The sequence below is a fragment of the Tachyglossus aculeatus genome, chromosome 5 (assembly GCF_015852505.1).
Source record: "Tachyglossus aculeatus isolate mTacAcu1 chromosome 5, mTacAcu1.pri, whole genome shotgun sequence".
Lineage (NCBI taxonomy): Eukaryota > Metazoa > Chordata > Mammalia > Monotremata > Tachyglossidae > Tachyglossus > Tachyglossus aculeatus.
Window position 1 is genome coordinate 51,462,918 of NC_052070.1, and position 13,525 is coordinate 51,476,442.

At 41.3% G+C, this 13,525-nt stretch overlaps 1 protein-coding gene and 1 non-coding gene across 2 annotated transcripts in view; both read left to right on the forward strand.

The window, feature by feature from the left end:
• VPS13D (vacuolar protein sorting 13 homolog D) overlaps positions 1-13,525 on the forward strand; it is a 333,705-nt gene that overhangs the window by 193,181 nt on the left and 126,999 nt on the right. The window lies entirely within an intron of this gene.
• LOC119929048 lies at positions 3,902-4,039 on the forward strand. Its single transcript, XR_005451192.1, has one exon. It is a non-coding gene; the product is annotated as a small nucleolar RNA SNORA7 (small nucleolar RNA).

Consider the following 13,525-nt stretch of genomic DNA (forward strand, 5'->3'; position numbering starts at 1 on the left):
CCTAGGAAGGGGGAAAAATACAACCAGTTACTGTCTTTTTCCCTTTTCCCCATTTCAGAGTATCACTCCCATGTGTTTAGAGAAACCCCACATGGCTTCCAAATGTATTTCAGATCTTTCAAAAATGAGCCCCACATGCAATAAGAACCATATTCAAGTTTGTTAGTCTACAGAGTGTGGAATTTGGATTGGCCAGACAATTTCCCAGAAAACCTGGCCAGGTAATTATACTGTTTTCTACTACGTTCCACTGACTGCTGTGTTTAAAGGCAGAATGCTGATTTGTTACTCTGGTCCTTGCAGAACTTTTTTACCAACCATCGTTTACTCCTCTGCACCCATGAAATTAAATCTGGGGCACTGATGATGAATCCAGTCAAAACTGGCTGAACTCCTCTCCTTAGTGATCAGAAGCCATGAACCTGGCCAACTTTCTCTTTCATACATGGTTACCTTATTTTCTTGCCTCAACTCCCCTTCCTTTAGAAAAGACAGGGATTTATTGTTTTTCTTTTCCCAAATAACATTTTATATACAGGGTTTAAGTAGGACAACGTGCTCTCTATTGTTCGAAGGGAAAGTTTTATCTTCGCTCTAAAGGACACACAAAGCGCCTGCAAAAATTCTAGATGTGGGGGTGGGGGGGAGCAATTTATGAGTTGTATCTGTTTTTGTCATTTTATTACTACTCTATTTTATAGTTTGGTTGATTATCCCTGTAATGGCTTTTCCATGTATCTTAGAGCAAGCAGTAGGTAAATGCCTTCTTTCAAGTATAAAGGTTTAGCATATTTAAGTTGGCACGAGACTTTAGGTTAAATAAAGTTCACCTCAGACAGTGGGGTAGTTCCTATCCCTTGGAGACCGTAGGTTGTATTTTGAAAAGTGCTTTGATCTTTATAAAGGCACCTGAGGGATTTCATTCCAGCTGTATGAAGGTGCCTTCAGTTGCTATATGCAGAGAAATTATTCATATTCTTGGCGTCAGAACCTCTCATGTTTCCCTTTCCTCTGCCCTCCCCACCCTTTCAGGCCTTCTGACCCTAAATGCTGAAGCAATTCTCATTTTCTGAGACTCACGAGTGAGAAACAAATGTTGGACACCTAGGACCCCATCACAGCATAGGCAACTGTCAGTTGGCTAGTAATAGATAATGATGGAATCTGCCATTGTAGATGATGGATGAGCCTCAGCCAGCCAGGAAGACTTTGGAAACCTTACCCTGTGCAAAGGAATTGATGATAGGGCTAGTGGTTTGGGCTTGGTGCTATTTACACTCTCTTGTCCCAGCCAGCGGTGTTCCAACTGAGGCAGTGTGAGAAGAATCATGGCCTAATAATAATAATAATGATAATAATGGTATTTAGTAAGCACTTACTATGTGCCAGGTGCTATACTAAGCGCTGGGGTGGACACAAGCAAATTGGGTTGGACTCAGTCCCTTGTCCCATGTGGGACTCACGGTCTCAATCCTCATTTTACACATGAGGTAACTGAGGCACAGAGAAGTGAAGTGACTTGCCCAAGGTCACATAGCAAATGAGTGGCGGAGTCAGAATTAGAACCCAAGACCTTCTGAGTCCCAGGCTTGTGCTGTATCCACTTCACCATTCGAAGGAGTCAGAAGAACCTGGGTTCTAATCCTGGCTCTTCCAGTTGCTTGCTATGTGACCCTGGGCGAGTCACTTAACTGCCCTGTGTCTCAGTTTCTTCAATTGTAAAATGGAGATCCTTGTGTTTAGACTGTGAGCCCAATATGGGACAAGGACTGTGTCTGGCCTGATTAACGCGTACCTTCCCCAGCGTTTAGAACAGTGTTTGACACATAGCAATTAACACATACCATGAAAAAAACACAAAAATACACAAAAGCAACTAGGCATTCAACACAGGGAAAGTGCTCATAAGAATTTGATGTACAATAGCCACTTATGGCTAAAGTGACCACCACATAAATGCTGATGTGGTACTTATAATAATAATAATTGTTGTATTTGCCAAGTGTTTCCTGTATATCAGGCACTGTACTAAGCACTGGGGTGAATACATGCAAATCAGATTGGACACAGTCCCTGTCCCATGTGGGGTGCCCATCCTCAATCCCCATTTTACAGATGAGGGAACTGAGGCACACAGAAGTGAAGTGACTTGCCCAAGATCACACAGCAGATCAGTGCTTAGAACAGTGCTTTGCACATAGTAAGCACTTAATAAATACCAAAATTGTTATTATTGTTGTTGTTGTTATTATTATTATTATTATTATAAGTCGCAGAGCTGGGATTAGAACTCACGACCTTCTGACTCCAGGCCCATGTTCTATCCATTATGCCATTCTGCTTCTCTGGGTTAGACTGCAGCCAGTACCGTTTTGGGGATCTTGGTGGGGGACCATCCCCAGCGATCCTTGAACATGTCCAGTCTCCATCATCTTTCATTTCAGTGTACATCTGAGTGTACTCAATCTAATTAAAAACACGGACACACTGAAATGGGGATACCGGTATACTTGAAGAGGAACTTATGATGTATGCCTTTCAGGAAAGGAGTGAACCCCGTGAAAAGCAGCATGGCCTAGTGGAAAGAGAGGACCTGAGTTCTAATCCCAACTCCACCACTTGTCTGCTGTGTGACCTTGGGCAAGTCACTTCACTTCTCTGTGTCTCAGTTACCTCATCTGTACAAATGGGGATGAAGACTGTGAGCCCTATGTGGTTCAGGGACTGTGTCTGACCCAATTATCTTGTATCCACCCCAGCGCTTAATATAGTGCCTGACACATACTAAGCTCCGAACAAATACTATAATGACAATTATTATAATTATTACCTATAGATTATTTCTCTAGGTAGGCCTAATAATATTTGGAAAACACTGGTGGAGATTATGAAATGCCCAAATAATCCAGATACCACATTTTAGCCTTTAATTTCAACCTCCTCAGCAAGCCTTTAATCAGAGTTAATTATAAATAGTAGTAGTAATGATATTTGTTGAGCACACTGAGTTCAGTATACTATACTAGGTGCTTGGGAAGATAGAACAGAATGAAGAGCTATGTTCCCTGTCCATAGGGAGCTTATGGTCTGTCAGGGGAAACAGACATGAAACAATTTACAAATAGAGTAATCAGATAAGTAATTGAAAGTGCATTTGAATAAACACATACACAAGTGCTTCAGATGAGAATAAATAAATACAGAAGTCCTACGGATGGCTGATGAGATATATGGTTTGGGGGATTAATCAGGGAAGACTTGTTGCAAAAGGCTGGATTTCCCTCTAGACTGTAAGCTTATTGTAGGCAGGGACTCTGCCAGCAAATTTTTTTTGTAGTGTACTCTCCTAAGTGTTTAGTACAGTGCTCTGCACATGGTAAGCACTCAATAAATATCATATATGGATTGATTGACTATGAAAATGGGGAGAGATTCTATCTTTTGGATTTGTGTTGGGGAGTATCAGACTGTGGGAACCTCCTGGGAAAAGACCGGTGGGAGAGTCAGGCTAGTAGTGTTAGAAAGTGAATTTGGAAGGAACAGCAAGTGCGAGCGGGGGCGTAATAGAGCAAGACAGTCAATAAGTATGACTGGGAAAGCTGTTGGAGAGCCTTTAAACCAAGGGGAGAAATTACTTGTTAGATGTGGAGGTATTGACATATGCCAAAAGACTCTACAGGAGGATAAACGGAGCAGCAACATCAATCAGTGGAAATTAATGAACGGTTGCTGTGTGCAGAGTACTGTACTAAGCACTGTGTCTACCAACTGTGTTATGGTGAACTCTCCCTGTTCCCTGCCCATGGGGAGTTTACAATCTAGAGGGGGCACTTAAAGTCTAACACAGAGAGTAGACTGAAGGAAAGAGAAGCTGAAGACTTAGAGGTCTGCTCACCTTACCCCCCTCTCAGGGTCGCACCTGGAAAGTTTCCAGTACTCTACCAGTTTCAGCTACGGAAGGGAGAGTTAAGCAGATGTCTACCCATTCCATTCCTAGCTTGGGCAGTGGCTAGCAAGTGGAAGGCAATCTGCTACAAGTCAAAACTCACCTGTGCTGGGCAGTAGCAGCATGGGAGAGAGTAGAGGGTGGAGACTCAAGTTTACTGCACGGAAGGAGGCAATGGTAAACTGCTGCCCTATTTTTACCAAAACTTTATGGATACACTACCAGAACGATTGCAGTTGGAGAGCCGGGCATTCCGGGAGAGATGTGTCAGTGGTGTCCCTGTGGGTCGGAAATGACTCAACAGCATAAGACAAGACAAGCTCGCCCTACTCCGATCCAGCAGCCAGTATAAGTTCTAACTAGCAGTAAAATGGCTGAAGTCTAAAACCACAGGAAGGATCAAAGGAAAAGCAAGACATTACATTTTCCTAATGGGTTAATTAGGGAAAACCTCCTGGAAAAGGTTCCCTTTTAGAAGGACCTTGAAGAGAAGGAGGGATGTGACTTAGTGCTACAGATCTCCCAACCATTAACATATTTTTTTTCTAGGTCAGAATTGAATTCCTAATTCTTTGAGGTAAAAGGCCAGTGCATTGGACCTATTGACAAGTCCTCTTCTTTCCTTTATGCCCCAGCCCCAGGAAATTCAGCCCAAACAAAATGTTTCATTATGAGTGAGAAGGATCATTTTTTGGTTGTCTGTAGTATTACACTTAAAATCAGAAACTGAAGGTGTAGATTAATTATGATTCCCACAGTGAATAACCATAGAATACCCTAAAATCTCCAATTTAAGTAATTCATAACACTAAGTCTGAAGTGGTCTTCCATTCAGTCTACCTAACCCCTCCTGTACTGGCCTTTGAAATTTTCCAGCTGTAATTTCTAATGCTGGTGACATTAACTTGAATCATCTGTAAATCCAGAAAAGTGCTGTGAAGGGGTTAAGGTGGGGAAAAAAGATTTTGAGGCCAGGAGACTTTATTTTTCCAAATACTTAAATTAGAGAAATTTAAGAGGTGTGACTAAACAGATTACAAACTGACAAGACTTTTCAGATATTTCACCCACAGACCTCAATCTTTTAAAATACAAATGAGATTAGACTCATGGCATCTAAATCATCATTTCTGCCCCGCCTATAAAGGAGATTAAAGCATCTGTAGAACATTTCAATGTGTGTTCAGTTGACAGTGATTGCTAAGAACGCTTTCCTAATAGCCATCTTCCTCTAAATGTATATATTAAATCGCAATTTCTTTAAGCTATTTCCTGAACTTTGCTACTTTAAGCATCTCTAAGCAATCAAGATGTCATTTTAAAAAAATAATATTTGGTTTTCAGCACAGAGCGCAGCTGGGAGATATATTTTTTTGAGTATATTAACATAAAATTAAGGTGAAATGTTCCACCCTGACTTATTTGTCATGTAACACATCCCTTCTTTTTTTTCAGCAGATGGGAAAATTCTTTATACTCTAAGGCTCAGAGTGCTGAGCTTTGCTAAATTTGACTGTTCCTCTTCAGTAGAGTTTGTCCAGCAAAGTCTCATAAAGTTCCAGTGAGCTGGTTAAGAGGTCTTAGACCTCTTTAAAAGAGGTCTTTAAAGAGGTCATAGGAAGCAGCGTGGTTTACTGGAAAGAGCATGGGCTTGGGAGTCAGAGGTCATGGGTTCTAATCCTGACTTCACCACTTGTCATCTGTGTGACCTTAGGCAAGTCACTTAACTTCTCTGTGCCTCAGTTCCCTCATCTGTAAAATGGGGATGAAGATTCTGAGCCCTACATGGGACAACCTGATTACTTTATATCTATCCCAGTGCTTAGAACAGTGCTTGGCACATAGTAAGTGCTTAAACACATACCAACATTAAAAATGTGCTCTGCCTTTTTTTTTTTCCTGATTGGCTTTAGGATTCATTGTGATACCCCACCAACTTTAGTAAAAAGTTGAAATTGCCCGGAGAAGACCTTTTTATACCAGTGGTTTTTGTTTTTGAAATCTATGGTCTTATTGGGGTTTTCTTCCAGGTGGTAAATAAATTGATCCATACTCATTCTGCCTGTGTCTGAACCCTACTGCAGTTGAGCAGGGGCATTAATTAGAACCAGAATGGTGATCTTTGCTCCAGCATGAATCTCAGCTTATGATGGGCAGAGAAACACACAACCTGGGCATCTTCTCTTGCCACTTTTTCATGTTTCTCCCCCATGACCTTCAAAGGTATTGGGATTTGAAATGATAATGCCCAAGGGAGGGAACTTAAATGGCAAGTTTCCTCAATCTTCCCAAAGATTAAATAAGCTTTGGTCTTTGGGTTTGTGTCTTTTGAAATTTTGATCTACACCTCCCAATCTGTACCTTTAAAAAAAAAAAAACTTGTTTACCACATTTTTTGAATGCACAGGACTTTTCCTTATGACATAAAACATTTCCTTACTGAACTGATGTTGAAGAGCTGGTGTAGAAATCAGCTGGGAGAGGTTTAGTGGTTTTCCTGGAGGTACATACAGGGAATGAGCTATCAGAATCTGAACTCAAGTTGTGGCTCAGCTAACTCTCGGAGTTGTACTTACCTTTCAATCTGGCCACTCCCTTCCCTTCCGGGGTATTGTTTGACACACTTCTGTAGATAAGTTAAGTCACTTAACTTCTCCGTGCCTCAGTTACCTCATCTGTATAATGGGGATGAAGACTGTGAGCCCCCTGTGGGACAACCTGATCACCCTGTAACCTCCACAGTGCTTAGAACAGTGCTTTGCACATAGTAGCACTTAATAAATGCCATCATAATTATTATTATATTATTATTATATACACAAAGCCATGATTGGTCCAGAAGAGCTTGTCATGGATTTCAGAAGCGTCAGCATAATTGAATTCATCATCTGAATAATTAAGGAGTAGTAAGCTCCTACAGAATACTAGGTGCACACATATTAATCAGTGGTATTTATTAAGCACTTACTGTGTGCCGGGCACTTTTCTAAGTGCTTGGGAGAGCACAATATAATAATAATTGTGGTATCTGTTAAGCGCTTACTATATGCCAAGCATTGTACTTAGCACTGGGGTGGATACAAGCAAATCAGGTTGGACACAGTCCCTGTTGCTCGTGGGGCTCACAGTCTCAATCCCCATTTTTCAGATGAGGTAACTGAGGCACAGAGAAGTGAAGTGACTTACCCAAGGTCACATAGCAGGCAAGTGGCAGAGCTGGGATTAGAACCCATGACCTTCTGATTCCCAGGTCTGTGCTCTGCTCCACTGCACTATGCTGCTTCCCTAACAGCATTGGTAGACATGTTCCCTCCCTGCCCCAGTGAGTTTATAGTCTAAAGGGATCTCAGAAGCAAGAAGCTCACTTTTTAAAGAAGGAGAATTCTTTTCTCTTGTATTTTCTAGGGGGGTTTTCATTGACAATTTTTGACAATTAATAGATATTTATCAGCAACATGATGGCCAGCAAAATTTAGGGGCCCTGCATGGCCTGAGCCCATTCATGGAACAGAAGGCCTAAGCTGGCCTGACCCTCATTTTCCTTTGGGTCAGAACTGGCAAGGCCTGTGCCACCATTGCGCATCTGGCCACCAACCCCTTGCCCACGTCCTGCCTCTGGCTTGGAACACCCTCCCTCCTTCAAATCCGACAGATAGTTACTACCCCTTCTGCCCCAAAGCCTTATTGAAGGCACATCTCTTCCAGGAGACCTTCCCTGACTAAGCGCCCCATCTCCCTTCTCCCCCTCCCTTCTGTGTCTCCCTGATTTGCTACCTCTGTTCTTCCCCCCTCCCAGTCCCGTAGCACTTACTTACGTAAATGTAATTTATTTATTTATATTAATATCTGTCTCTCCCCATCTAGATTGTAAGCTCCTTGCAGTCAGGAAATGTATCTGTTTATTGTTGTATTGTACTCTCCCAAGCACTTAGTTCTAGTGGTTTGCACATAGTAAGCACTCAATAAATATGATTTACTGAATAAAGGAATGAACTGTAATCTACATGTAATAATGGTGGCATTTGTTAAGCGCTTACTATGTGCCAGGCATTCTGCTAAGCGCTGGGATGAATACAAGATAATCCCCATTTTACAGATGAGGTAACTGAGGCACAGAGCAGTTAAGTGATTCGCCCAGGGTCACACAGCAAACAGTTGGCAGATCGCAGATTAGAACCCAGGTCCTCTGACTCCCAGGCCCATGTATGGTTTATGTACATGGGCTGCTTCCCAGATCAAAAGAGTCACAGCCTCAGGCGAGTTCAGTCAGTCGGTTGATAGTATTTATTGAGTGCTTACTGTGTGCAGAGCACTGTACTAAGCACTTGGGAGAGTGCAATGCAATGAATTTGCAGTTTAGAGGTGCACCCATGAGCTGTTCCACCCCTAGCCTAGATCATCTGTCTGCTTGCATCCATTTACAAGACTCTGAAACATGGTAGCAGGTTCCTTGTAAGCTCCTTGTGGACAGGGATCTTGTCTTCCTTCTCTTGTATTGTGCTCCCACAAGCACTTCGTACAGTGATTGGAGAGTTCATCTTAATTGTAGTAGACCTGCCTCTTGCTTACTGTTTCATGGAGCTTTCAAAGTCCTTCTGCTGGCCCCATTGTCCTCCTGGATGGGCAAAGATTCCCTTGCAAATTGGATAATATTGCCTTGGCCAAAAGTGATTGGCATGCCAGATTTATTAAGTAAGATTTGGGTTGAACAGTGAGGACAGCAAGGGAGGATTTTAAAAACCTGAACCATGGATCTTCCAAGAAGGGGCCTCTGCCCAATGAAGGTGTCAGGAAAGCTCAGTAAAGTGCTAGAGAAGAAGCTTTTTTTTCCTGTGTTATCTTCTCCACCTCTGGGTCCTGCCTCCTCACCAATATTTGCTTGTCTTTTCTTAACTAGATCAGTTAAAACATTATTTTTAGGAAATATCTGTTTCCTATAAGAGAGGAAAATGTTTAAAGTAAACATTTCCTGCAAGCTGCTGAATTTATACAATAAAGAGTTGCTGGTGATGCAGTAACTTTCAATGTTTTCTTTGAAGAAAATAAAATGAAGATTAAACAAAACTTTGTTCTGAAACAGTTCCATAGTGCCAACTCTATTTTTGTGCCATTTAAAATAGGACACCCTGGCCAGATGGGTTTTGTGGGTTTTTTTAAGCTTTTGAAATTTGGAAATGAGGCAATAAAAAGGAAAGGAAAAAAAGGAATGTGAAGGAGAAAGAGAATAAGAATGTATTTATGTTTCACATATCTTCCAAAAGCTCAAAGGCCTTTCTGCTGTATCATCCTTATGCCTCTACTAATTAGACAGGGGCATGTTTTATCTCCATTTTAGGGGTGGGAAACAGAGATAAAGACAAGTGAAGGGCCTTATTCTAAATTGCATGCTTTGTGGCTGAATTGGAATTAGGGACCCATATCTCCATCTCCCCAGGCTTAGTGGTCTTTCACTAGATAACTTAATGAGGTAGGCACTGTTGAGATAGGAGATCTGTCCAGTTCATCCTAATGTCATTTAGAGGTGAAACTTTGACTTCTTACAACTGCATTCCTGTCCAGTGGATTGCTGCCTTCAAAAGCGCAGGCACTTTTCCCTTTTATGTGCAGATTTCCTTTGAATGTTGGTGTTGCCCATTGCAAGGTCCCTCCACGGAGCCACTGTGTTTATGGTGTGTGGGGAAGCTGCAACACATGATAAAAGGACAAATGTGTGATTTTTCTACTTAACATTCACCTGTTATGGGTCCATTTGAGTTTGGATGAAAGTGGAAAGGGGAAAGAAATGGCCACATGCAGTACCTTGAGGGGATTTTAAAAAAATGATCCAGGTAATTGGAAATATTTCTCTTTTAAGAAATACTATGTATATATGAGAAAATGCTATCCAATCTAGTCAGTATAAATAGCTCAATTTATCATTTCCAACTTTTCCCTTTCCATTCAAGCCTATGATGTGCTTTTTCCTGAAAGCATAGCTCAAAGTGGATGTTTAGTTATCAACTTAAATTGAACATGACCATGACAGAGATACTCATCCTCCCCCTTTTCTTTTTACACAAATTAGGCCTGAATTTGGGAAGGTAGAGAACTGGGAAGGAAAAAAAAACAACACTTTTTCTAAGTAGAAAGCAGTGTGGCACAGTGGAAAGAGCACAGGCTTGAGAGTCAGATGTCATGGGTTCTAATCCTGGCTCCGCCACATGTCTGCTGTGTGACCTTAGGCAAGTCACTTAACTTCTCTGAGCCTCAGTTACCTCATCTGGAAAATGGGTATTAAGACTGTGCGCCCCATGTGGGACAACCTGATCACCTTGTATCCCCCCAGTGCTTAGAACAGTGCTTTGCACATAGTAAGCGCTTAACAAATGCCATCATTATCATTATTAAGCAAAAGTTAATCTCAGCAGAGAGCTGAGAAGATCATGCTATTGATTGTCTAGGTAACCCTGGGTCCAAGACATGGTCTTTAAGAACATTTGTGGAGGAATCCTGAAGCCTTTTGGAAGCGTCTCAAATCACTCATTGGTGTGTTCTTCAAAAGAGTTGAGAGTAACACGCAAAACCATGAAATGCCCCATCCAGAAATAATAATAATAATAAATGATAGGAATTTATCATTAGTGGATCTCAGGCAGTTAAATGGTGGTTTGAGATGCCTTCTTTGTCTTCCCCCTTAAAATTTTCTCTCCCAGATGAATAGAAATTTGCCAGTTAAAATATTGTAAAAATCACCAAATCAAAGGTGCACATATCATTATCTGCTCCTTGATCTTTTTTGTGACCAAGTTAGTTACTGCTTCATTAAAGTTCCCTTTGACTTTTTAAAATCCTCAACTGAGTCCTAATTTGGGGGCAGGGATATACGCAAATCCCTCCTCGTGGCCTTCGGCTTCTTGTTTTTGCCTTCTTCGTTAAGCAAGTCCAATTCAAATTGATGGTTTTGTGCTCAGTTGCCAGAACATTTTGATCTGAACTCTGTGCTCCTTTTAAATATATTCAGAAATGAACTGACGTGACTTTGGCAGCTCTGAATGAAGTATTTTCCAAGCAAGTGTGTATAAAGATAGACAGAATGCCAGCTTCTCAACTGAATAATTCATAGCTTCTTTCTTTCCCCTTCAAGTTGAAAGTAAGCACCCTATGATTCTGACTCTGGAATGTCCCAAAAGTCTATTTGCAGGCACTTAAGAGAAGGTGGGAGAACAAGGAAAGTTTGAATGGCGTGTGAATTGCTTTTACCCACTCTTCAGTCCATACATGTCTGCTCAGATGCGCCTTAAATAATTATAAAGTATGATCAAGGCCTTTCTCATCTGTAATAAAAGGAAGCTTAAGACTGAAATTTTGACTTCTCAAATAAAAGCAATAAAGCGTTAAAGACATTTGAGGGTGAGGGTGAGGAGCATAAGGATGTCGTTTTTTGTTTTATATCACATATGTTGGGTTTGACACCGAATTATGCTTGGATTGAAATGTTTTGGCATGCTCCTCGAGGGCCAGCTGGGCTGGGAAGAGAAGATTTGAAAGAGTTAACACTTTTGCTTTTTCGGAAAGTTATCTGTTAAGAGTATTAGTTGTTTAATAAAGCGTGCCTGCCCTCCAGATGAACCCGCCAGTGACTCTGCAATTGGGGTCATTCCAAGTTCATGCTGTGGACTTTTGACTGCTTTCTGTGTATGTGAAAACAGTCGGCAGCTCCTGCGGGGATCATTCATTCAGCCCTGTAACCCAAAACTATTGCCAATGGGCACCTGCTGGGGCAGCTTCCCAGGAGGTCCTTGGGGGAAGCTACCAAACTCATCAGGCATCTGTGGAGATAAAAAACAGTGGGGGATCCCCTGGGATACCCAGCTAATCAGGCATACATACAGACAACACATCAGGGTGCACTACAGGCTACCCAGCCAACCGGCCTTGTCTGATTGCATTAGGAAGCTTCCTTTAGAAAAAGGGATGTGAGCTAATTAAAGGCCCTTTATAACCCAGAGGGGAAGAGAAAGGAAGGCGGCTACCCGTGCCCCAAATTTTTGGGTCTAAAACTTTGGACAGCCCCGTCACTTGGAACCATATTTATTCCCACCGTGGTCTGGATCTATTTTGTCAAATGGAGCCTCTCCTTTCGGAGGTTTCAGAGTCACCTGCCTGGATCACGGGAGTTCTGACCACTTTAGCGAGTGTGGTAAAAGGTGGCCTTAAAATTGCCCAACTTGCAGACCAGGCTGTTTTGTTGAGAAAAGTGGTCGATGCCACATAGTAACCCTTCCCTCAGTTGCTCCCACCGCCTCCAAAATCCGGTTGCATAAGGAATTTGGTATTGCTGGTTTTAATTTTGCCCCACAGTGCTTTTCAAAACAGGCAATTAGCCATTTCAGTTAAGTCCCGGCCTTATGTGTCTAAAGATTATTTTAACTATGTGGTATTTTTATAATCTTTGTAATGTTAACACACTTTGGAAAAATAAGTGAATTGTATTTACACAGTAACCCAAAGAGTTTATTGCATCACCACTAATGCACTTCACATAAGAGAAATTGTTTACAAAGATATATTGAGTGACCTTTTGATTCATACGGACAAAACTCAGGAAATTCCAAATCAAAGGCCAACAACCTGTTTCCTTAGTTCTCTTCCCCGTGCTCACGTAGATCAGTTATTGTATTTGCTGTGAGAGGAAATTACAACAATGTTAATTTTTTATTTCCTTGCTTTTGTCTAGCACAGACAATCTGTCTTCAAAGCAGATTATGATATCGCTGAAATATCTAGACATAAAGGAATGAACTACCTTAAGAATGACAACTACCTTTTGAATGAACTAGTTTTCTCATTTGTCAAGTCATTCTTTACCTAGCAACTCTTCTTCAAAATACAGAAAACCAACCTAAAGGCTAGGGAATAGTGTTTAGCACCACACCTTTACCTTTTGTTAAGGTTTTTATTCCATCCTATTTGGAATGTGCTTTTAGTGAAGCAAGTAAAATGGAACTGCCTCTTTAAAACCCAGCTCTCTATTGTGCAACGTTTTTCATTTGGTGACTACTCTGCTTGAAAGCATTTGCAAAAGTGAAGCACTTTATGTTATGTTCTAAAGGGAATTCAGGGAAATTGGGCTGTAGAAACATTCATTTCCTCTGTCTCCTTATATTGGACAGTCAGTAGATTGCACCCCTGAAACATAAAGTGAGAGGTCTTAGCCCAGGACCAGGAGATTGGGTTCTGATCCTAGAGCTTGGTAAATTGTTTCCTCTGTCTATTTTAGTCACATGAAAATAAGTTGCAAAGCCTTCACATAGCATTCGCACTGTATTTATTAAGTGCTTATTGTGTGCAGAGCACTTTTTTAAGCACTAGGGAAAAAAAAGTGAAAATTTGGACTGGGTCTCTGGTCCTCAAAGGGACCACAGTCTAGATGGTATTCAGAAATTAAACTGAATTTTCCATACTTATATAACAATTGAATCTCCTGTGCAGGGGAGTTTTGGTTCATTTTTAACCCTGGAGACTACAGTTGTTCAATATGCATTGCTCAAACCATAACACTGTCCATTTTCAGGAACCATGGGAACTACCAGAAATAAA